Here is a 25784-nt window from a genome sequence, read left to right as displayed (position 1 = left end):
GTGGGAGGAGCTGTGAAATAAGTCATTTCAGAAGCAGTAGTTTTCTTCATGGTCACCTGTAGTTGGATTTTTGGTTTGGGGTCAGAATAGGCCAGATTATACTGTAGCAGAAAATTGACTGAAACCCCAAAGGTTTATTTCTTACTCGTGCAACATCCACTTTGGATCCAGGTGACCCTCTAGGAAAGCTGTTCTCCACAAGGTGACTCAAGGATCTAAACTACTTCAATCCTTCTGCTCCACCACCTCAACACACAGCTTCCTTCTCGATGATGAGGAAAGGAATGTGTGGAGCTTTCATCCTCTCTTCCATGTTTCAGCCCGGAAGTGATGAGCTTTACTTCTGCTCATAGATGCATTGGCCAGATCTAAAAAATGGCCTCACCTTCTGAAGATGAGGTCATGTGACTAGTCCCCTACCAGACAGGAAAGAGAGCCAGATGTTGTGGAGCCCTAATGATGTCCACCAGAATCACTCGCCCCTGCTGCAGGCAACTGGGCTTAAGCAGTAGAAATGTCTTTACTCTCCTGGTGCATAATTCCAGCCTAGCAAGTTTTATGTAGAAAAAAAAAATGACTTAGAGCTAGCTCCCCTGTAAGATGTCTAACAGAGCTCCCTAAATAACTTTCCAGTTCATAGCCCAAATAAAACATGTCTACAAGCTTCCTGAAAGTTATCTTCAACCCCACTGAGATTAGCGTCCTTTCTTAAAGAGATAAGCCATGAAAATGATCATAAAAACCATATACCAAGTGAATACACAACTTTATCCCAGAGCAAGTAATTTCTTAATTAGCCTCCTTAGGGGTTGTTTTGGTCAAATGACTCAGCACTACACATCTCTCATAACTCCTAATGACTGGTATATGATATTTATTGGGCTCCCACAATATCCTACGTATTAAAGAAGGCCTCCTAGAAGAGATAGTCTAAGTTTTCCTCTTCTCATTTATTTTCCAGCATTATGAGAGCATCTCCACTTCCAACTGGCCTTTGGTCATCATAGCACTATAATTTGCACTATGGGTTATTTTTGATGAGTGGCAGGGGTTAGGGGTAACTATGAGAATACAGTCATCCAAAGTGATAAATATCTGCTCATCAAGGCACTTCAAGTTGGTTATATTACTAACTGTAGCACCTGCTTTCTCTAAATTCCTATTGTGCATGTGGTCCCCCCACAGATTTGAATACTTACATCCATACTTCTTTCATCAGTTCCACTTCTCTACCCACTATTAGTAGATGCTCAGTAATTACTTCAAATTTTTCTATGTTAATAGCTTCAAGAAGTATTCTTGGGCAATTAAGAGATTCACAAAGGGCTTCTGGAAGTATATAAACAGATGGCCAACTGTACCGGTTTTCCCAGGACTGTTGTATTAACACTGACAGTCCTGCCTCCTAAGAAACTCACAGTCCTAGGCACACTGGGAAGTCAGCTACCCTACATAACCTACTGAAATTGTGTGGAAATTTGTATGTATGTGCAAATGCACATTTTCCTGTAGAGAGACTCCAAGGCTTATTCAAATCCTCAAAAACCTCATAAAAAGAGAATAAAGCACTAATTAAGGATACTCTGGAAGGACAGAGGGTTACGGACATCAAACACCCCTTTTACTCTTACACTTCTGTGAACAGCCATATGATTCTATTTCTGTTAGTGTTAAGAGTAATCGATAAATAATGTGGCCAAAGGACAGTACAAATACACACTGATACTTCCATGACACATATTCATTTATTTATTCCATGAATACATACTGACACTGGCCTATGCCCAGGGGAATTTGAGGGGAAAGAACAGTTCAATCCCTGCTTATCAATGAGCAGCAAGGAGATAAACAAGATATTTTCAGACAGCAATAAATGCCATGGAAAATAAAATGGGGTAATGTGCTACCTAGAAATTGAAAAAGACATACTTTAAACAGGGTGATTTGGAAAGACCTAAGGTGGAACACTTGTGCTCAGGCCCCATGAGTGATATAAAGATCTGAGGAAGATTGTTCAGGCAGAAGTGGAGCAAATGCAAAGCCCCTGAGAGGGGAATGATCTGCAGAAAGAAAGCTAGTATGACAGAAGTACAGGGAACACCAAGGAGAAAGATATCAGATGGGGTGGAAGAGAGAGAGGCTAGTTGATGCTTAGCAAGCCAAGTAAGAAATTTGAACTCTTTTTTTCAGTTCAGTAGAAGCAACTGGAAGGTTTTTAGCAAGGTAGTGACATGATCTGACTTGCATTCTTTTATATATCCTCTGGTTGTTGTTAGGGAAAGGAATTGCAGGGAATGGAGTAGACACAGGAGGACCAGTTCATCTAGGTGAGGAAAAAGAGAGGCTTGGACTCAGATGTAGGCAGTAGAACTGGAGTGAAGTGAACATGCTGGGGATGCATTCTGGACTTACAGACAAGAAGACTTAATGTTGGTAATGAAGGAAAGAGGACACTCAGGGTGATTCTGCAACTCATTGCTTGCGTGGCTATCTCCCCTATGATGTTGTAAGGCCCTTGCTGTTTGGAAAAATATTTTTTCATCTCTTTATTTTCACAAACTAGCACAGGGCTTGGCATATGGTCCCTCTTAATGAATATTTGTTGGATGATAAATAGGTAAATGAATGTAAAAACAAATGGAACTTGGTCTCTGTTCCTGAACAAAGAAAGGAAAAGACACATAATGCCTATATCTACACTGGCTGCTGTCTGGCCAGGTTATAAAAACATAACTCCTGAGATCTGGTTTTAGGCAAGAGGGGAGGTAGATGTGTTTCTCATGCATCCATAAGAAAGCATGAATTTATTTCTTGTGTTAGTCCAGAAGAGAATTATAGGGGAGCTGGGATAAGCACTGTGCTTTTGAAAAAGGACCAGACATCGCTCTGCACCTCTCCACACACAGGATTCCTATGCTGACCTATTTCATGTTTCTTAAAGGCTCAAAGGTTAGTCTTTATGTTGTTTCCCCCTGTTTGTCTCCTGTCTTCCCTTCAAGGAATCCTTGCATATGGTTTCTTGCCCTGCAATAAGGTCATCTAATTATCCTTCCTTGACATTTTCCTTGAAATCTGAACTGAAAACATTTTCCCATTTATGTCAGCAGACTTTGGCCAAAAGAAATTTTTTGCTATTTGACTTATCTAATTTCTACATGTTTTAAGACCTGACAGCTTAAAATTGAGTATGGAGGTTTTACATATCATCTTCAGAGAATTTTCATCATTAACATTTTCTCTAACAACAGATGGTGGTGTTGTTTTATATTTATGGAAATGAGTGCTTCATACGCCAACAAATCAACTCCTCAGCATTGAAATGTTTTAATATTTTTGTGTGGGCTTTGCTAAGCGTAAGTGAACAATCTTTGTAATATTTAAATCATGCTCAGCACTTAGCATATAATAGGAGTTTTATAGATGCTTGTTGAATTAATCAATTAATCAAAACGCAAAGATTTTTTCATATAGCACAAAATTAACTATACCAGCTTAACAAATATACTGTCTAGGCCACAGGCATCTTCTGAACTGATTATAGATAAAACTGTTGAAAGCAGAGTTCCTGGAATTTTCACCCTGGATTCAGGCCAGTGCAGGACTTTAATCACCCTCTTTCTTGTTCCTGCTATCTGTCAAGGACAAGTTCTTGGGAGTGTTACTTAAGAACCAATCACATTGGTCTAGGTCATTAAGTTTTAGTGAATATGTGGTCAATCTGTGACCTCCCAATTCTTGCACACCAATTAGGCCTCATCTACCTATACCTCACTTCTTGGCAGTTACTCTTTTCGTGGCTAAATATTCTCCCCAACTTTCTGTTAATGTGTCACAAATACCCATAGAGCAGGTAACACAGAAATGAGATATAAAGTATACAAATCCACGCAGCACCAATGAGACAATCAAAGCAGCACACCGTGGACATAGCAGTCCAACCCTGTCATGTGTGATCACTCAAGAGGTAAGCATTTACTGCTTCTCCACAGAAGTTTCCAGTATAAAAAATAAAACTTTTGGGAACCTTTCATAAAATGTATTTTTATAGCACTATAAAAGTAAAAAAATGTTCATTGTAATAAAATAAACAACAAAACACATATAAAATACAAATGACAGGCCTCCCCTCAGTTTCTCCCCTCTCTCAAGCCCCCATACCCAATTCAAGATTCCTATTATCAGCAGATTGGTATTATTCTTTTATATATTTTCTATGCATACATATTCTTTTTATACAACTAGACTATACTGTACATTTCCTGCAACTTGCCATGTTTAGTTAACAGACATCATTCCAAGTCAGTACAGAGAGATGTGCTTTAATCTCTTTAATGAATTTCATGTACATCATTATAGGTTAGTTCTAGTGTTTCGTTTTCTGGATTTTTTTTTCTTTTTCTTTTTCTTTTTTTTTTGCTATTAAAAACTGTACTTTCTGACCATTTTCGTACATATATCTTTGTGCATTTATTTGTATGATAAATTTCTTGAGGTGGAATGGCTAGGTGAAAGGGCATGCACATTTCAAATTTTGATTGATATTGCCCATTGCCCCTACAAAATAGTAGTACTGATTTTTACTCTTTGAAACTCTTTTAATTGGTAATTTTCTTGAAAATGAAAGTGGAAAAGATGAAGAATGAACACCGAGGATTTTGAATAGGCAGGTAAAGAAGCAGAAAAATCAAGGGCAGTCTCCTCAAGACCTTGCCTCAGGCTGGGCCTGCTGAGTGTGCTGCAAGGCATGAGAGATGGGAAGAAGGGGCCATTGATTAACAAACACCTCCCAGCAAGTCAAGACTTGATAACTTCGTTTCTTCACAACATACTTAAAAATAAGAAAGGCTTGAAGAAAGAACATCTTCTAATCTACCTGTCTGGTTTTGGTCAAAGCTCTCTGTACCTCACTCCAGGAGATAAAGGCCTTTTGTAAAGGGTTTATTTCAAAAGCAGCAAGTGCAAAATGTTTGAGTGGTAGTAATTTAATTCTAACACCATTCGGAATCCCCAGAAGAAACAAGATGCAATAGATGAATGAGTCATTCAGGTGAAATGGGGTGAAGGGGACTGACATCGATAAATAGGCTCTTTCTGGCTTGCCTTAGCTAAATTAATAAAAATCTCATGAAACATATTAACCCTATGCTTGTCAAGCTCTGCATCAATTCATTGCTGTGTCTGCTTGGATTTTCTAAGAGCAGAACAAAAAGACATCTGATCCCAAGATAAAATCCCATAAGTACCATCACCTGCTGCCAAGAAATTTTCTTCTTGAAAAGTAGGAATATAAATTAAGTTTGCAAAGGAAAAACAAACGCCAGAAGCAGGAAAGCTTGCCACTGGCATTTTCTCAAAAAGACCATCTTCAGTGGGTGGGAAAACTGGCAAGTCCATTGGCATCCCCTCTCCTGTTTCTAGCGATATAGACTGCCGCTTTTTCCCTCTTCTGAGAAAAAGTGTTTTAGTGAACCTATTGCCATGCCCCCTAAGTTGTTCATACCAGCATGATGAATTGCCTGTCGAAATCCTAGAAATGAGCAAATCTAGGAGATACAGGTTGATTCTCATTAATTGCAGTAGTTGTATTCTATAAGGTCACCGTGAATACTAGAGAACATAGAATCATTGCTCCTAGGTTAGGTTCCTGTGAGCCTGCGGTCACAACATTTTCATCAACAGACCAATACATAATCTTGTTTTATGTATGTTTCTGTTTAAAGACACTATATATACATACATGTATATGTATGTGTGTATATATGTATATACATATATACACATATACATATATGCATACGATATATGTATACTATATATACATATATGTATGTGTATATACATATTCATGTATGTTTCTGTTTAAAGACACTATATATACATATATGTATATGCATATACGTATATATGCATATACATATATACCTATATACATATATATATGTATGTGTATACTATATATATATAGTATACACATACATGTATATAGTATACATATATAGTATACACATACATGCATGTGTATATATATAGTATATATATATATACATATATATATAGTGTCTTTAAACAGAAACATACATGAATATGTATATGTGTATATGTATATATATACACATACATATATATACATAAACACATACATGCACACTCACATATGTAATTGATTCATTAATATTGAACTCATGGCCAACAGCATGACTAATTCATGACTGAATGAAACTTATCTAACATACTTATTTTCTCCATAAGGCACATCACAGCCTTCTAGTGCTTAGAAACACTGAATGGCACTTCAGTGCTGCACTTTGGGGCCATTTTAAACAGTAAAATCACCAAAAAAAAAAAAAGCACAAAAATATAAAAAACATGGGACTGAATACACTGTTCAAAGAATACTTGTTTGCAGCGTGAGAGCTGAAACATGAAGGCAGAGAGAGGTACACCTTGTTCCATCTCAGCTGGGAACGTACTGCTCTGTGCATGTCTGTGAATGATAAAGAAAGTGCACAAGTATTTATTTGGAGATTACAAATAAATGTTAGTGACAGGCGAATTTACAAATATGAAATCTGTGAATGATGAAGATCAAGTGTATTTCTCACTCAGGCCAAATCAGACTTTCACACTAGACATCCACCACTTTGTCCTTCCCAACTCCTCTGGGTTGGCCCAGTCTGGCTTGGATGGCTACCACAGATGAAACCCCCTTGTGAAGGCACTGAACAAAGTGCTAAGGAGAGAGAATAGGACATGCAAATACCTTCCCTCCCTCCAGCTGCTTATCACCTACTGGAGAAAAAAACAGGCCCATGAATAATAATCGTTTAAGACCTAGTTTGGTAAGTAATGTCATAAGCTAATGAGGTACAAGAGATGGTAGATTAAGAAGGTATATAAGTACTTCCTATAGTTTTCCCTTCATATTCTTTATCTTAATTAAACTCTCTTATATCACAACATAAAAATAATAATTGTTTCAGAGGAGATACCAGGAATAGGATTGTCAGATTCGGCAAACAGGACAGCAGTTAAATGTGAATTTCAGATAAACAACAAATGATTATTTTAAAATTAGTATGTCCCATGTTTATATTAAATACTTTATGCTTATACATTAGTGTAAGTATGTCCACTGCCATGAGCAGAGACAGGCAAACAGCAGAGGAGGGGAAGAGACTGGGACATGGGAGCTGCACAAAAGCCAAGGTCAGCGGCAAGAGGAAGGAAGGTTTTTCCTTCCTGGCTCCATTAATACCCTTAAATCGTTGATTTTGCTCAACTTTGATTTCTTTATCTTTTACTTGGGGATCCTTACTTCTTCCTCAGTAGGCAGCTGGGATGACCAAACGAAATAATGTATGTAAGTCTCCTGCGCAGTGCCCCAAAATAAGAGTCATTGTCATTATTTTTATTAATCCTGTCTGAGGCAAGAGAGAGAACCAGCACTTCTGTGACCATCAGAAGCTTCAGATGTTTTGTTTTGTTTTTGTTGTGTTCCCAAAGCTGTTCATCATAGAAAGACATCAAAATTGCTATTTTTTTTCCACATGGGAGAAAATAGCTTGCTTCACAATTGTTCTTCTAAATTCCTTAAGGCCGAGTCTTACCATGAAAAGTAAAAATGTCAACTACATATTCTGCTTGTACTTCCTCTCATCTGCATGTCTGAAAACATCTAGATGTCATTTTTCAAATTTTAAAATGAATGCTTATTGATTTTATAATATATGGCTGTGAAATTCCACTTATGTTATTTTATACCTTTATAAGCATTCCTAAAATGACTTTCCACATATTTGATTAATGTCTTGCTTACTCCCTTTTCAGGACCAAGCAACAAGGTTTTGAAAGATGAAGAACTGATCAAGAATCATGGCAACTCACTCTGTAACTTCACTCAAATACAACCATTGCATTGCGTTGATTTTTTTTATTTAATTTTCATAGCCTGAGAACTCAGCAGTGGCAGCAAAGTTCTTAAGCATTAGCAGTGTAATTTATTTATTCATCCATTTAACACGTATTTATAGATATCGTGTGACTATAATGGGTCAGTCTCTGTTCTAGTCTCTGGAAAAACAGCAATGAATAATAATAATAATAATAACGATAATAATAATAATAATACAGATGAAAATCCCTGCTGTCTTAGAGCTTACATTCAGGGGAATGAACAACAGATAGATAAATAGATATAACAATTGATTTGGCCAAATATTTCTAACACAAGAAAGGTCCTCCATCACAAAAGGAGCTTAGAGCACAAGAGCTAACTGGGACAGGCTAAGAACATGGACCTAGGCCTGCCCACAAGTATCCTTCACCAGAATGGTATAGACTACCTACAGTACCTAGAAATAGGCAGCTGTAGAAATAGCCAGCAGAATTGGGTGAGCCAATAGGGGCTCACAGAGAAATACAGGCAGAGTAGGAGCAGGACTAGTAAGCATGGAAATAGGCATGAGCATCTCAGATCTGGGTGGTGTTCAGAGCAGCTCTTCAGCCCCTATAAGCTGGGCCAGAGGAGAGCTGGGATCGGATTCTGTCTTAGGTGACCTAGGATGGAGGAGAGGTCACCCAGGGGTCAAGATAGAGGTCTAGGCTTTACAGTGGACTATAAAATTAGCACTCTTACTATGGGGCCAGGTATTTATCCATTTTATTTATTATATTTATTTATTATAGCACCCACTATGGGCCATGCACTGTTCTAAGTACAGCAGTGAATAATACTGATAAAACTCCCTTTCTTATGGAGTTTTTATTTACAAGTAGATAATAAACATCAGAAATAAATAAAGCAAAGAAGGAAATTAGGGAATACTGGGAAGGTGTTAACAATTTTAAATAGAGTGGTCAGGATAAGCCTTACTGAGAAGATGACATTTGTGTCCTGAAAGAGGTAAAGGAGAAAGGTATGTGGCTAAGTTGGGGAGGATGATCAGCAGGCAAAGGAACCAACAGTTGCAAAGGCCCTGAGGCAGGAGTATGCCTAAGGAACAGTGCGGCTGGAGCAGAATAAGTTGGAGGGAGAGTAGTCATTGCTGAGGCCAGAGAGACAATGGGTGAATGGGTGTGTGAAGTAGAGAAAAAAGATAGATAAGACATTGTATGAACTTTTGCTTTTACTGTCAGTGGGAAGAAGCCCTGTGAGAGTTTCTGCGATGGTCTGACTTAGATTTCAATAAGCTCACCCTGGCTGCTGTGTAGAAAGTAGATTGTAGAGAGGCTCAGGAAAATTCTAAACTCGAGGCATTAGTTAGGTAGTAGATGACATAATATGGAGTCAGCTCAGGCACTACCCCCTGGTTTCTTACATTCCTTGGTCTAAGAACAAGATTGATGACAGAACCAGGGCAGGGAAGTAGCCACCGCAGATGGGGACATAGCGACCTTAGCTTTGAGAGAAATAGGCTGAAAAGGTGGAAGTCCGAGATTGGTGGTTCTCAATCTCAGTTGTACACACATCACTCTAAGGAGTTTTTAAAAATATGATGCAACACCCATTTAATTTTTCTTGGGAGGAATATTTTATTAAGGCCCCAGGTAATTCTAATGTGCAACCAGGGCTAAGAATGACTGGTGGGGGGCACTGCAAACAGACACCAGAAAGAGTAGGTGGTCATACATCAATTCATCACTCATTTCTTAAATATTTATTATGCCCAGCTGGGAGCCACAGTGCCGAGCACATAGAAAGTGCTCAGGAGATGTGACATTTCACTGTTAATTAACAATGAGGGAGGTTGAAGGTCTTTACCCTAGGAATTGATATGATCATATCTATGCTTTGGAAATTTTATCTGACAGTGGTAGGTGAAATCTTATCTGATTGTGGCTGGGAAGAGAAACTGGTGAAAGGGAGAATGGGTTGGAGCAATGTTTCTCAATCTTTAGCACGTATCAGAATCACCTGGAGGACTCATTAAACCAGAGATTGCTGGGCTCCACCCCCGGAATTTCTGTTTTAAGAGGTCTGGAGAGGGGCCTGAGAATTTGCATTTCTAACAAGTTCCCAGGTAATGCCAATGCCCCTGGTCTGAAGACCATGCATTGAGAATTACATTTTGTTAGCTCTGGCTATGGCAAGTGGTCAGGAGAGAGATAAGAGAGGTCTGACTCAGGAGAGAGGCAATAGAGAGAAAGGAACAAGCTGAGAGATGCTGTGCAGGTAAATTCAGTAAGAACATTGCAATTGATTAAGTGAAGAGAGGATTTGGGAATGGCCCAGAAGAGGAAGAAACCATGATGATGCTGAGGTCAAGACATAGAGAAGTGGCCCAAAATGCTATGCAGCCCCTTTTATAAGGCATTTATTTTAGTTCCTCTGTTAAAAGCAAAAGTTCTTTGTTTTTCCACTGTACAGGTTTTTGCTTCCACCCCGCCCCACTAAACAGTGCAGTAAATTCCACTGCCTTATTTGTTTTATCAAATAAAGGAGTGCCTGCCAATATCTGTTAAGCTAATATTATAGCTCAACTCCAGAACATCTTGTAGTGGTTATTTCTAACATGTTCTGGAATCTGTACTTAGGGCACTCAGTTCCTTAACCAACCCACATTTGAAATTGAATTGCTAGCGTACAAGCTTATCAAGGTTAGTATGCCTGTAGAATAATTTACAGCAGATGCAGACTGCGGGGTGGGGGGGTGTCCATCCACGTTGTCGCAAATTACAATTGTTTCAGTAATCTATGAGCTCAAAGGCCGATAATAGAGCAATAAATGTTGTGAGTGTTTCTATTTCTAAATGACTTTTCTGGTACATGAAACAATACAAATGGTTTAAAATTTGTTCCTCACGAAGGGATGTGACACTGAAGGCTCATGCCTGTAATTTTAAAAGCTGCTATAGTGTTGAGGAGCTGTTTAGTAAATTTAATAGTCTATGATTTGGAGAAATGATAGAGGTGATACATCCTTTTTATTATCTGGCTAGAGAATAAAGCATGGTGTTCAGACCCTCTACATCATACAACCTGTTTATGAAATGCATATTCCTGGGCCTGGCCTCAGACTGAATATCTTGGCTATGGCCTCAGAATCTTCATTTAAAATAAGGACCACAGGTTTAAGAGCCACTGAGAGGGACTATACTTTGGGTCAAAACAGCAGGCAATCTAGGCTAGAAGTTAGATCAAAGATGTGTTGCAAGAATGGGGGTTTTCACACAAGCCTATTTCTATATGCAATTAGTATACATGATCACCAAATTTCAGAGCCTGTTTTCAGGCTCAACCAGTCCAGCACTTGTCAATAATGTCTCAGAGGAAGCTCTAGCTAGAACTCAGGTCTTCTTTCTCTTGTCAGTGCTATTTTTACCAACTGTGGCAATCTTAATATTTTTATGGCTTTTTTTTCCCAATTAATTTTATTTATTTATTTATTTATTATTTTTGTTTTACATTTATTTTTTTGGTGGCATTGGTTAATTCAGTAAGTTTCAGGCATGTTATTCAACAGTAAGGCACATATACATTGCATTGTGCGTTCTCCTCCCATAGGCGGATTTTTTTCTGTCACCAGATATTTGACCCCTTTTACCTCATCTATCTCCTTCCTTCCCCCACCCCCTCCCCTCTGGTAACCACTAGTCTATTGTCCATGTCTATGAGTCTCTATTTGTTTGTCCTGTTCATTTGTTGCCTCTAGGTTTATATCCTACGTATAAGAGATATCATATGGTTTTCAACTTTTTCTGTCAGACTTCTTTTGCTTAGCATGATTATCTCAAGGTCCATCCACATTGTCGCAAATGGCAGTATTTCATCTTTTCTTATGGCTGAGTAATATTCCATTGTATATATGTACCACAGCTTCTTTAGCCAATTATCTATCATAGAACACTTCAGTTGCTTCCATGTCCTGGCCACCGTGAATAATGCTCTTATGAACATCATTGTACAAATATCTTTTCAGATATGAGTTTTCAAGTCTTTAGGGTAAATACCCAGTAGAGGGATTGCTGGATCATATGGTGGATCAATTCTTAGTTTTTCGAGGAACCTCCATACTGTTTTCCATAGTGGCTGTACCAATTTGCCATCCCACCAGCAGTGTATGAGCATCCCTTTTTCTCTGCATCCTCTGCAACTTTTGTTATTACTTGTCCTGTTGATTATAACCATTCTAACAGGTGTGAGATGGTATCTCATTGTGGTTTTGATTTGCATTTCCCTAAAAGCTAGCTATGATGAGCATCTTTTCATAGGTTTGTTGGCCATTTGTATGTCTTCTTGGGAGAAATGTCTGTTCAGGTCTTCTGCCCATTTTTTAACTGTATTGGTTTTTGTTGTTGCTGTTATTGAGTTGTATGATTTTTTTTTTTTTACTTATTTGTTTTGTGACTATCACCATTTCAAAGTTTTTAGGTTCAAAACAATTTACTTTGCTTTCCAGCAAATCACACATGTGTTAGCTAAAAATACAAGTGAAACCAAATATGAAACCCTGTGGTTCCTTCCTCCACAAGTACTGTTGGGCTACCTATGCATATCTTACTGAGAAGCATTCTGTCTTTTCCTAATGCTAGTGGTGAAAGCTTGTGGTAACTTTTTCTTTTATCTTTTGTTCACCTTTATTGAAACATAGTTGACTTACAATAAACTGCACGTATTTAAACTATGCAATTTGATGAGTGGCGACATATGTATATATCCGTGGAACCACTGTCGTAATCAAGAACATATCACCTCAAAAGTATCTTTGCATTCCTTTATAATTTCTCCTTTTCCTCCCTGCCCACTCCATCACTAGAAATCACTGAGCTCTTTTCTTTTGCAATAGATTTGTTCGATTTTTCTAGAGTTTTAAATAAATCAGATAATAAAGTATATATTCTCTTTTTCCTGGTTCTTTCATTCAGCTATTTTTGAGATTCATTTATGTTGTTGCATATATCATAATTCTTTCCTTTTTATTGCTAAGTAGTACAGTAGTCCCCCCTCTTATCTGTGGTTTCACTTTCAGCAGTTTCAGTTACCCACGGTCAACTGAGGTCCAAAATTTTTAAATGGAAAATTCCAGATAGAAACAATTCATACGTTTTAAATTGCATGCCATTTTGAGTAGCGTGATGAAATCTCACGCCATCCCACCCAGGACATGAATGATCCCTTTGACCAGTAGATCCACACTGTATATACTACCTAAATATTAGTCACTTAGTATGGGATCAAATGTTATGACATGGCAGTGTTCGTATTCAAGTAATCCTTATTTTACTTAATAATCGCCCCAAAGTGCAAGAGTAGTGATGCTGGCATTTCAGATATGCCAAAGAGAAGCCGTAAAGTGCTTCCTTTAAGTGAAAATGTATGTGTGTATAGGAAAAAACAATAGGATTTGGTACTATCCTCAGTTTCAGGCAGCCACTGAGGGTCTTAGAACATCTTCCTTATGGGTAATAGAAAACTACTATATTCCATTGCATAGATACATCATAAATTGTCTGTCCATTCACGTACTGATAAGCATTAGGACTGTCTCCAGTTTCTGGCTGTTACAACTAAAGTTGCTACGAACATTTGCATGCAAGTCTTATGCATACATGTTTTCAATTATCCGGGGTAAATACCTAGGAGTGCACTGGCTGGATCATGTGGTAAATGTATGTTTAACTTCTTAAGACACTGCCAAACTGTTTTTCATAGTGGTTTTATTTATTTTACATTTCCACCGTCAGTGTCTGAGTTTTAGTTACTCCACAACCTCAACAACACTTAAAATGGTAAATCATTCTAATTTTAGCCATTCTAAATGTGTTAGTGGTATCTCATGATGGTTTTAATATGCATTTTCTAATAACCAGAACTTAAGACTGGTAAATGTTACTCTGGTTTTCAAGGAGGAGGAGAGATAACTAAATTGTAGTAAAGTCCATACCAGTCCCTATCAAAATTCTGGAACAATTAATCAACCAACTAGTTAATAAATTTTTAAAAAGGCTAACAGTATCACTAGCTGCCAAAGTAGGCTAAGTAACAACAATTCATACTGAGTCAAGATTACTAATATTTTGATAAGATATTATTAGATCAGCAGATAAGAGAGATAATGTAGACTATAATCACCAAATACGGTCATCAAAACTTGACAGTTGTTTTTCTTTTCATTATAGGAAATACTTATGTGCTCCTAGGTATTCAATCTTGAGCACTTTTGTGTCCTCCTCTGTGTTCCAGCCTTGTGTGTCTCTTTACTCTCATTCTTCCCCAGACGGGTCTCTTCGTTCATTGTTGGATTAAATACAAGTCCTCCAGCAGCATCATGCTTGATGGCAGTGTGTACGTTTCCATTCACAATGGCCCTATTCCAATATTCTCCATGTTTTTCCATTTACTCTAGTTGTCAACTAAGGATACTTTATGAAAAATCACTTGAACATTGCTTACCCATAAATTTTTACAATTTTCTAACTGGATGCCTTAAACATAATGGCCTATTATATATGCTTATTCATTATGTTATCTATTGAATGTTCAATTTGGGGCAATCTTGTTATCCTAGTCTAAAGATCCATATGTGCTGATATACAATGATTACTTTACCTCTTTAATACCATGAGTATTAAATTTGATTCAATTTTATCCTAATTTTCAGTCTTATTTTTGCCTTTTAATCCAAAAACAGCTTTGAAATGAATCATGTCTTAGTCTACATAGAGCATCTCATTATTAAAGTTGAATAGCTTCCCAAACCTCCTTCAGTTGTCAGCAGAAAGCAATATAGAGGGAGTTTTCTTAGTCAGGGGAGGAAAAAAAGTAATCTCCTTATTGATAGGCGTGTCATGGGGTTTTCCCTGGAATGCTCCCAGGATGCTTCCAGAAATCAAATGGCACTTGGCCTCAGTGCATGTATCTAATGGTTTCCAGAGGAGAAAATAAGATTTTAGCAGGGTCAAAACAAGTAAATTTTTATCTTCTTATCTGAGAAGAAAAACTAGTAAGATTGCTCACTACTATCTCTTTCCTAAATCAGGAAACTACCAACAAGATGGCTCCTTCCACAAAGGAAGGAGCTAGTGATGACTCTGTGTGGTCACTGAGCCTAAGATTATTAAAAGTGGAATGTCTAGAAGTAGCAAATACAGCCCTTTTGCAGATATAAAAATAAGACAGCTTGGAGACTATCTGTATAACTGAAAATGTAAGAAAATTATGTTTTTCATATCTTCTATAAAGATTATTTCTTTTAGGTTGTTAATACATTACAAAAAAAATGTTCTAAATGTATTTAAGAAGCAAAATTGCCACACCTGGAAAATAATCACATCCAAATAAGTCTATAGGTATGCCAATTTTTTATTCCCAGCCTAGGAGGCAGTAAGTTATTTTTTGCGGGGGGTGGTGGGGGGAGGGCATTATTAACAGCCTATAATCAATTAGTAGAGTTTACAGCAGCATTTCTCAAAATACAGTTTTAGAATCATAATAATCTAAGGAGCTTGTTAAATGTAAATTCTTGAGCTCATTCAAGACCTCCTGAGTCTCTGGGGCTGGAGTGTAGGAATCTGCACTTTTATCAAGCATCCAAGTAAGCCACATGCTCACTGAAGTTTGAAAAATCACTACTTTAAACCTTTAAAGAGGATGTATTATAAGTACAATCTGGTGCTAACAGATAAGATTGTTACAGATACAAGAGTAGTAGTAGATTGAATATTTTTTATTTTGGAATCGAGCTGTAGTTTGTAAATCACGCTAATCTATTATGGTAAGTCTACATATAGCCAGAGAATTCTCTAGAGATGATTAAAGGTTATACCTAGTAGAACTTCCCAAATGCTCTATGTAAAGCTCACCACATTCGATTTCTTGCATCTGAAGACCTACATCGTTGTTGTTTTTACATTTTCATGTTTTATGACTAAACTTTTGATAGGGTTATGAAACTAATTCATCTTATACCTACCCTAAAAACTTTCTGTAAAAATATGCCTAGTATAGTGTCTAGCATATAATAAGCACTCAGTAAATATTTACCTAGCAAGGAAATAAATAAATGAATAAATGTTTGTTCATCTCATCTTTTCTGACCTTTGCTGCCCTTAAAACCTGTGTGTTTTATCACAGTAATTAATATTGTCATTGACCCAAATTTCCAAGCCATAAACTAGAGTTATTCATGAAGCCATCTTCTCATTTGCATATGATTGATCACTAAATCCCCTCATGTTTGTACTATCTAGAATTTTCTCACTTCTCTGGTATCTCAAGGGTTGGGTTATGCGAGATGTTATATGTTAGTAAGCAATAATAAATCAAAAGATAGAATGAAAATGAGCATATATGTATCTAAGAATATATTCTATAAGTATATAGAACATCATCATACAGAGTGAAAATTAGAGATTTTAACACAACCCTTCATTTAAATCAAGTAAGAAAAAGGATTATAGGAGATTTGAATAACACGATTGATAAGCTCATTGATATAGCTTGATATAGATTGATTAATATAGACATATACAGAGAATATACATTGTTTTTCAGCAAACATGGAATATTCATAAAATTCTTTGTATGTTAAATTCCAAATAATCAACATCATACAGACTATGTTCTCTGTTCATCATGCAATAAAATTAGAATCCAGCAACAGAGGATTATTTTAAATCTCATACGTCTGGAAACTAAGTAACTATTAAGTAAGTGATCTTGGGGTTAAAACGAATATCATAAGGAAAATTACAAAATACCCAGAACTGAGAGACAAGGAAAGACTTCATGCCAAAGATTTTGGAACACAGTTAAACAAGTACTTAGAGGAAAATTTCTAGTTTGGAATACATTTGCCAGCAAATAAGAAAGATTGAAAACAAATGCTAAGCATTCAACTCAAGAATCTGGAAAAAAGGAGGAACAAGCACACGCCCAAAGGAACAAGAAAAAGACACAGGAAAGATAAGAAAGAGAAATCAGTGAAAGACAGAACAAAAGAAGAGAAGATTAACTGTGCCTGAAACTGGTTTTATGGAAAAATGTGTAACATAAGCCACTGATAAAGCCAGGGGCGGGGCGCACAGGGAGAGGCCTGCAGGAAAAGCTGAGAAAGAGAACACCCAAGCACAAAGATAAATAAATACAGAATAAAATGTAATAACTCTGAATAATATACATAATAACCTTTAACTTTCATTTATACTATATGTAGTATATGTGTTTTACATATATTTTCATTATATCTTGTATTTATATATTGTAATTAAAAATGTATATTAAAATATATACTATATGATACAATGTATTTTTATATTTGTGAATAATATATATCATATTGTGTATATATAGTATGGTATATATATGTCATATACTATTTCTAATTCATAAATTTATATAGAATTATATGAGTATTACATTATAAAAGAGAATAACAATAGCTGCAACAGTAATTAAAGGAATAATAATTATACAGTAACTGATTCGATCACATAGATAAAAAGGAAAACATAAAATGCCGAAATTAGTTCCAAAAAAAATAAAAATTTGAATAAATAAATAGCCATTTTAAAAGTGAAAGGATAATAAAAACTTCCATGCAACAAAAGCATCAAACGTAGATAATTTTATAGATAAGTTTTAGCACATATTAAAAGAATGTATTCTTATTGCATATGTCATTATAAAATGTAGAAAAAAAGGAAACACCGTTCACCTCATTTTATATGACTAGTATAATCTTGATTTCCATAATGGATAAGAAGAGGACAGAAAGAAAATCGTAGGGCTATTCAGAAACATTGGTAAATGATGCTAAACAAAAATATTTGCTAAGCAAACCCAAAAGTATATTAAAAATACTGCATTATGATTAAGTAAGGTTTATTCCAGAAACACAAAGTTGATTCAAGATCAGAAAAATATCAATGTAATTCACCCAATTAGTAAACTGAAGGAAATGAGTTAATTTTTTAAACTCTTCTCAAAAAAGTTAAAAATAAAATGGAATTTCCTTAACTTTATAAAGACCAAATGCCAAAAACCTAAAGCAAACATTTTTAGCAGAGAAATTTTAAAGTTAAGAGATATAAAGTTTGTTTTAAAAAATCTAAAATTCTCATTATACAGATAATAAAATCATATAATCAGAAAAGCCAACAGACTCAATAAATAAACTCATAGAAGTAATGTGAGAGTTTAGCTTTATTGCCTGATAGATCAACTTAGAAAATTCAATAGAATTCCCCTACACCAGCAATAGTCAATTAGAAAATATTATAACATTTACAAGTGCAAAAACCCCATACAAGATTTAGGACTTCACCTAACAGAATACACAGGACCTTTATAGGAAAAAAAAGTTCTAAAATTGATTATTAAGAAGATGTAAATAAGTGAAGCTATGAAAATACTATGTTTATGGAAGAATATTTTATAGTAAAAATGTCAATTTCCCCCTAATTAATTTCTAAATTTAATGCAATTGCTATATAAATTATAATAGGATTTTTTTTTTTTTGCAACTTGATTTCCAAAACTTATAGGGAAAAACACAGTTGTATAAATAGCTAAGTCAGTTTTGAAAAACTCATTGTATGTTAGGTCATACTGTAAAGCCAGAGTAATAAAACAACAGTATGGTAGAAGCACAAGAATAAACAGATTAGGGAAACAAGACTAGAACACAGCAAAGATCCATGGAGCCCTGTTAGGTGATAACAGCCTCACAAATCTATGGGGAAAAAATAAATTATTAAATGTTATCAGAAAAACTGGCTGACAATATGAAGAAAAATAAAACTGTATCTCTTCCTTGCACAGTATACAGAGCTAGACTCCAACTGTATGCTGAAAGATAAAACTATAAGCAAAAGAAGAAAATATGGAACACTTTTGTGACCTAACAATATAGAAAGTCTTATTAAACAAGACTCCAAAATTAGAAATCATGAGGCAAAAAAAAGTTATTGTATTTGATCACAACAAAATTAACTGTTAAAATGTTGAGTCTTGCTTAAGTCAAAAGCACTTGAGAACATCACTTTTATAATGCATGTTCATAATAATAAATGAGTCATTAAGACATGGCTAAAATGTACCCCTATGGGGTAAAGAACCATGTGTGTCTTGCTCCTCTTAATAACTTGGAGATTTCTCACATAGTAGGTCTTTAATAGATATTTACTGAATAAATAAGTTTTATTGTAATTCGTATTCTACACAGTAAGACAAGGAAATATGCAACCTGTCTTAGAAATGTTTCTATGAAAATATTCAAAAATTTTTAAGCTTCAGTAATCATACTTCAGTTATTTAGAAAACATACTTATGCGGAATACCTTATTTTCTAATTATGGTAGCTAAATAAGGCACTGCTTCATCATTACTTCACTTTACTGGGTTTTTTTTGTGATACTTGGGTCAGTTTTCAGCGTCATCTTGAGTCATGGGATTTACATCCACATTTAAAGTGAGTTAAATAAAGTTTGCAAATACAGTTTCATAAGAAATTATTGAAGTAAATATTTCTCTAAGGTTCAATTATATTATATAATCTGAATTCCTAATTTCTGCTAATTTGACACGCCAGACTAAAAAGCAGAAGTGAAAAGAGTAATTTATGACTAACTTGTCTTGGCCTCATTTCCTATGATTTCACCAGCTCCTAAATCAGTTCTCTCTTATTCTTAATGAGGAAAAACATAATATTCTTACAACTAAATAGACACAAACAACTATTGGACTCAGAATTTGAAATATTTCAGATTTATTAGTTGTGACATTTTTCTACTGCCACAGGGAGCGGTAGCAACCCCTTGGCAGACTGTGCTTTCAGTGGTGTTGTGGGAACTGGGCAGCTATCTGCAAATCTAGATAGAGAAATAAGAGTAACAAACAAAGCCTTCAAAGAGCAAAGCAAATTTCAACCACTGAAGCTAATTTTCATTTTTACAAAGAAGAAGAAATAGGATTTGATAAATACCCCAAATATTGCTACCATTATATAAAGCCTCAAAGTGAAACTAATTTAAACCCCCTAATCATGCACATTTTTTGGTGTTCATCCTTTCGACTGTCGTGTTTGTCTAGAGAGCTTGGGATTTTTCACAACTTGTGCTCACTGATTTTAGGTTCTGCACACAATGGCTTTGGTCACAACCCAAAGGTAAGGTTTTGTGTGTGCACCCTATGGGATAAAATACTTTTCCAGACACTATTGCTTAAAAGAAGTTACGCTGACTGCTAATTCCTGTATGGCATTGACTGCAATCTTATTTCTTAAAATCCCATAGCAGAGCTGTAACTGGCATTACTGAGCATCTAACTAAAATTTGTTTTTCTGAAAACTATGGCCTAATACCCTCCTATAGACAAAAGGGCTAACTCTTCACTGCATATATTAATAAAGACTCTTTTGGTTGCAAATGATAGAAATATAACCTGAACTAGTTTGAGCAAAAGATTGAGATTACTGTTTCAGAATCCAGAAAAGACTAAGACAAAGGTAAAATTTTGAAATATCAGAAGTACAACTGGCTTCAGGGACTATTGGAACAAGCAACCCAAGTAATATTCCATCTACCCTTTCTCTCTACCCGTCATCTCTGTTTTATAGGAAGTTTTATTCTCTCTCACTAATGACAGCTCCTTTACATGAGTTTCATGGGAAACATGGTACCAAATGAAACTCCTTTACATGAGTTTCATGGGAAACATGGTACCAAAATCTCTTACTATTACTTCTTCCAACTTCTAACACAGAATAAAGACTGACACTCTCATTAGTCAAAATCTAAAACAAAATGGTGCTGGCTCAGTTTGCGTCAAATGCTCACTTACAGGGGTAAGGTCATAGGAAAACAAGGCAGATCTTAAAATAGCCATATCGATTAGGAGTAGAGAGCAGAAAATATCATGGCTGTTCACAAAGCTTCAATAATAAAAGTATTGGACTAAAATAAGGTTAATCTGACCTCCTATGAACCTTATTATCTCTACTTTGGAATGTTGCAAAGTATTTTTCGTTCAGCTCAAGAAAAGCTATAGAGAAAGGCAGAAAATTAGAAAAAGCATTGTTACAGATTGAGGGTCGCCTGCAATGGCAAAAGGTTTCCTTCATCAGAAAGATATAAAGATTCTAACTTATATATATCTACTAATTTCCCATCTAAATATATAAAGCAAAATTGATACAAGGAAAAATAAACAAATCCCTATATTTAAAATCATGTTCCTAAAATATGTCGGTTGGATCCAAATCACCTAGACCACCACTACCAGAAGCAAATGTTTCACATGAGATTTCTTGAGAGATTAGGTTTCTGAATGTCTAGAACCAGTTAGTAGATAGTGCCAAAGAAATTGTGTCCCTGACATAGAAAGACTAAATATAGCAGTGCAATGTGTCAAGAGCACTTAATTTTGCATCAGATTTAACCGTTAGTAATCCTACTAGTAGATATCACCTAGTGACTCAAAAGTTAAAAAGCAATGTGGAAAAAAAAAAAAAGACAATGTGGCAAAGAGACCTTTGCCTTAGTTTTCTGTAAGGTAAAAGGAATCCAAGCAAATCTGTGACATTCATGTGCAAAAGCACATCTTCTAGTGGAAATGTTGGTCACATAAGAACAAAGGTGACCTCATAGAGCATTATAGGGCTTTCAAAAGTTGAGAGAAAGTAAGCCATTTATAGTTCTTGAGGATCTAATAATAATTTTTTAAAACATGAATGCCCAAAAAAGTGTGACAAAATTTGTGGAATACTACTTTAAATGTTATATTTAACAAATCAGTACTTTTAACAACATCTAAAACTAAATTGGTGTATCTTGGCGAATGTGAAGCCCTAGCTGGATACCCACTTGTCCACCCCTATGCTCAAACTGCCTCTCACCCTGAAACCAAGCCCCTCAGGAGGCCTTAGGACAGTACACACAACACTTTGATTTAAATTCAACAGACCTAATGCGTTAGTCTTGGGAATTAAACTTACTGAAATCATATCTTGCTCAGATTAAGATCTGCATCTCTTTCTTAAAATGTTAAATTCTTTTTCTAGGATCAAATGCGTCCCACAAAACTAAACATGGAATGATTATTAAGGGTTAGGCTTCTTAATCAAAATGCTTTCTTAAACATGTAATTCAAACCTATAGTGAAACTTCCCTGGACTTTTGTTAGCTTTGAATATTCATAATGCTGAAAGGGGATAGAATTAGCAGGTAATAAAGGAGATAATTAGCAGAGGCCAAGGAACCAGCTCTGATTTAAAATGTTTTCTTATTTAAAGAGCAATAAAAAACAGAAAATGTTTTTCTGATTTAAAACATTATCATTATAATGTTTCACTGATGGAGAAATCAGTTTTGAGAAAAGCTGTCATTTGTCCACATTGCCACAACTAGTAATTAATAGAGTCTATACATAATCCTGTCTGCCTGGTTTCAAGATCCATACAATTTCTATTACACCTATACTAGTTTACTGTATCTAAATATGTTTACTAAATTCATTTATTCATTTCACTCTTTTGTTCCTGTAATCTTATGTTTAATAAATTTTTATGAGTTACCTAACCTAACGGCATTGTGCTAGGTGTAGAAATACAGCTGGGAGGAAAACAAGGTCATTGCCGTCACGAGCATACTAATGTCTAATATGTAATGTGGAAGACATATACAGTGTAAAAAATAATATTTGTGGGCAAACAAGAAATGAGGGGGGGGTGTTTCAGATGGAAATTACACACTGTAGGAGAATACATGTTTTAAGCAATAGAAACTAAACAAGGTGTGCCTAGTTCCTACATATAATCTTATAACACTCATATAACTTTGTAAATGATCTCACTCCACTTCATTTAGTAGATAGGTGCTGCTGCTGATGATGATGATAGATAGATAGATAGATAGATAGATAGATAGATAGATAGATAGATAGATAAGAGAGAGAAATGATAGATGGATAAATAGATAGAAATAGATAGACAGGGATAGAAACAATGATAAATAAACAGATGACAGATGATAGTTGGGGATGGAGAAAAAAGAAAAGGCAATCATCCATAATTTGGTAGAAAAAAAGCAAGAACATTAACTTTGGACTACATTCTTCCTAACATGCTCCAAACTTGTTTTCACGGTATTAACAGACACTGTTACTGCTTTGACTGAGGTTTTGATAGGAGTTCCTTTTTTAACACTAAGCCAGAGCTGGTACTTGTTTTCTGTTTGTTTTCTTTTTAATATTCTATACTTAAGCTTTTCCATGAGTTCAAAATGACCTGGCCATTGATGTAAGTAAGTAAAATCGAGTATTCTATAAACAGCCAAATGAAACCTATCATCTTAACATACATCATATTCCTCAAGCGCATGGATGGGGTGAAGGTGCGTTTAGATACGCAGATGGCAAGACAGAGTATGACTGGAGAAGCATAGACCACTGCCCCACTGAGGAGCTCTCTGGTCTTGCCTGCAGAGGGTAGGAAACTTGACCCAAATACAGCAGCTCTTCTCTTCATCCTCTAACACCTGAAAAGAATACACACTCAAGAAGTAGATCTATACACCCAAAACTAATAGAATATTGTAAGTCAGCTATAATTGAAAAAAATTTTAAATCATTTAAAAAATTAAAAAATAGATATATATCTTCAGCTTGTGCTCCTGATTTTTTTAATTTTATTAAATTTATTGGGGTGACTTTGATTAACAAAATTATATAGGTTTCAAGTAAACAATTCTATAGTACATCATCTGTATATTGCATTGTGTTTACCCCCCAAAATCAAAGCTCCTTCCATCACCATATATTCACCCCTTTTACCCTTGTCTGCCTCATCCCCACTCCCTTCCCCCTGATAACCACCATACTGTTGACTGTCTATCAGTTTTTCTTTGTTTGCTTGTCTTGTTTGTTCGCTTGTTTCTTTCAAATTTATATCCTGCACATGAGTGAAATCACATGGTTCTTGACTTTTACTATCTGACTTATTTTGCTTAGCATGATGTTCTCGAGATCCGTCTATGTTGTCACAAATGGTAGTATTTCATCTCTTCTTATGGCTGAGCAATATTCCGTTGTATATTTGTACTGCATCTTCTTTATCCAATCATCTGTTGAAGCGCTCTTTGGTTTTTTCCCATGTCTTGGCCACCGTAAATAACGCTGCAGTGAACATAGGAGTACACTTATCTATATGAAAAATGTTTTCAAACTCGAGGGGTAGATATCCAGAAAAGGGATTGCTGAGTCATATGGTAACTTTATTCTTAATTTTTTGAGAAACCTCCATACTGTTTTCCATAGCGGCTATACCAATTTACATTCCCACCAGCAGTGTATAAGGGTTCCTTTTTCCCCACAAGGTCTGCAACACTTATTACTTGTCTTGTTGATAAGAGTCATTCCAATAGGTGTGAGGTGGTATTTTATTGTGTTTTTGATTTGTATTTCCTTAATAGCTAGTGAAGTTAAGCAACTTTTCATATATCTGTTGGCCATTTGTATGTCTTCTTGAGAGAAGTGTCTGTTCAAGTCCTCTGTCCATTTTTTAATTGGATTGTTCGGGTTTTTTTGTTGTTGTTGTTAAGTTGTATGAGTTCTTTTTGCCTTTTGGATATTAGCCCCATAATGGAAGCACTGTTTGCAAATGTCTCCTCCCACTCAGTCAGTTGCCTTTTTGTTTTGTTGATGGTTTCTTTTGCTGTGCAGACGCTTTTTAGTTTGATGTAGTCCCTTTCATTTATTTTTGCTTTCATTTCTCTTGCCTTTGAAGTCAAATTCATACAAACCTCTCTAAGAACAAGGTCCGTAACTTTATTTCCCATGTTTTCTTCTATGTATTTTATTATTTTGAGTCTTATATTTAGATCTTTAATCATTCTGAGTTAATTTTTGTATATGGTGACAAATCACAGTCTAGTTTAATTCTCTTGCATGTGGCTTTCCAACTTTCCCAAACCATTTATTGAAGAGGTTTTCCTTTCTCCATTGTATGTTTTTGGCTCCTTTGTCAAAAATTGTTGCCTGTATACATGTGGATATATTTCTGGTCTCTCAATTCTGTTCCATTGGTCTGTGTGTCTGTTTTTCTGCCAATAACATACTGTTTTGATTATTGTCACTTTGTAGTATAATTTGAAGTCAGGGAGTGCAATACCTCCAGCTTTGTTCTTTCTTCTTAGGATTGCTTTGTCTATTTGGGGTCTTTTGTGGTTCCATACAAATCTGATTATATTTCTTTAAAAAATGCTATTGAGACTTTGATGGAGATTGCATTAACTCTGCATATTGCTTTGGGTAAAATGGCCATTGTAACTATATTGATTCTTCCCAACCATGAACACAAAATATCTTTCTATTTCTTTGCATTGTCTTCACTTTCTTTTAATAATCTTGTAGCTTTCGGTGTATAGGTCCTTCATATCCCTTATTAAGTTTATTCCTAGGTACTTTATTCTTTTTGCAGCAATTGTAAAAGGAATTTTTTTCATTTCTTTTTCCGAAATTTTGTTGTTAGTATATAGGAATGCAATTGATTTTATATCCTGCAACTTCACTGTATTTGTTTATTGTTTCAAATAGTTGTTTGCTTTATTTGGGGGGAGGCGTAGAGTCTTTATGGTTTCTATATAAATCATGTCATCTACAAAAAATGACAATTTTACTTCTTCATTTTCAATTAGGATGCCTTTAATTCTTTCTCTTGCCTAATTGTTCTGTGTAGGACTTCGAGTACTATGTTGAATAACAGTGGTGAGAGTGGTCATCCTTGTCTTATTCCTGATCGTAGAGGAAAAACTTTCAGGTTTTCACCTTTGAGTATAATATTAGGTGAGGA

This window comes from Pteropus medius, unplaced genomic scaffold, assembly GCF_902729225.1.
Source record: "Pteropus medius unplaced genomic scaffold, Ma_sr-lr_union100, whole genome shotgun sequence".
Classification (NCBI taxonomy): domain Eukaryota; kingdom Metazoa; phylum Chordata; class Mammalia; order Chiroptera; family Pteropodidae; genus Pteropus; species Pteropus medius.
The sequence above is the reverse complement of the archived record's forward strand: the minus strand, read 5'-3'. Positions refer to the sequence as shown.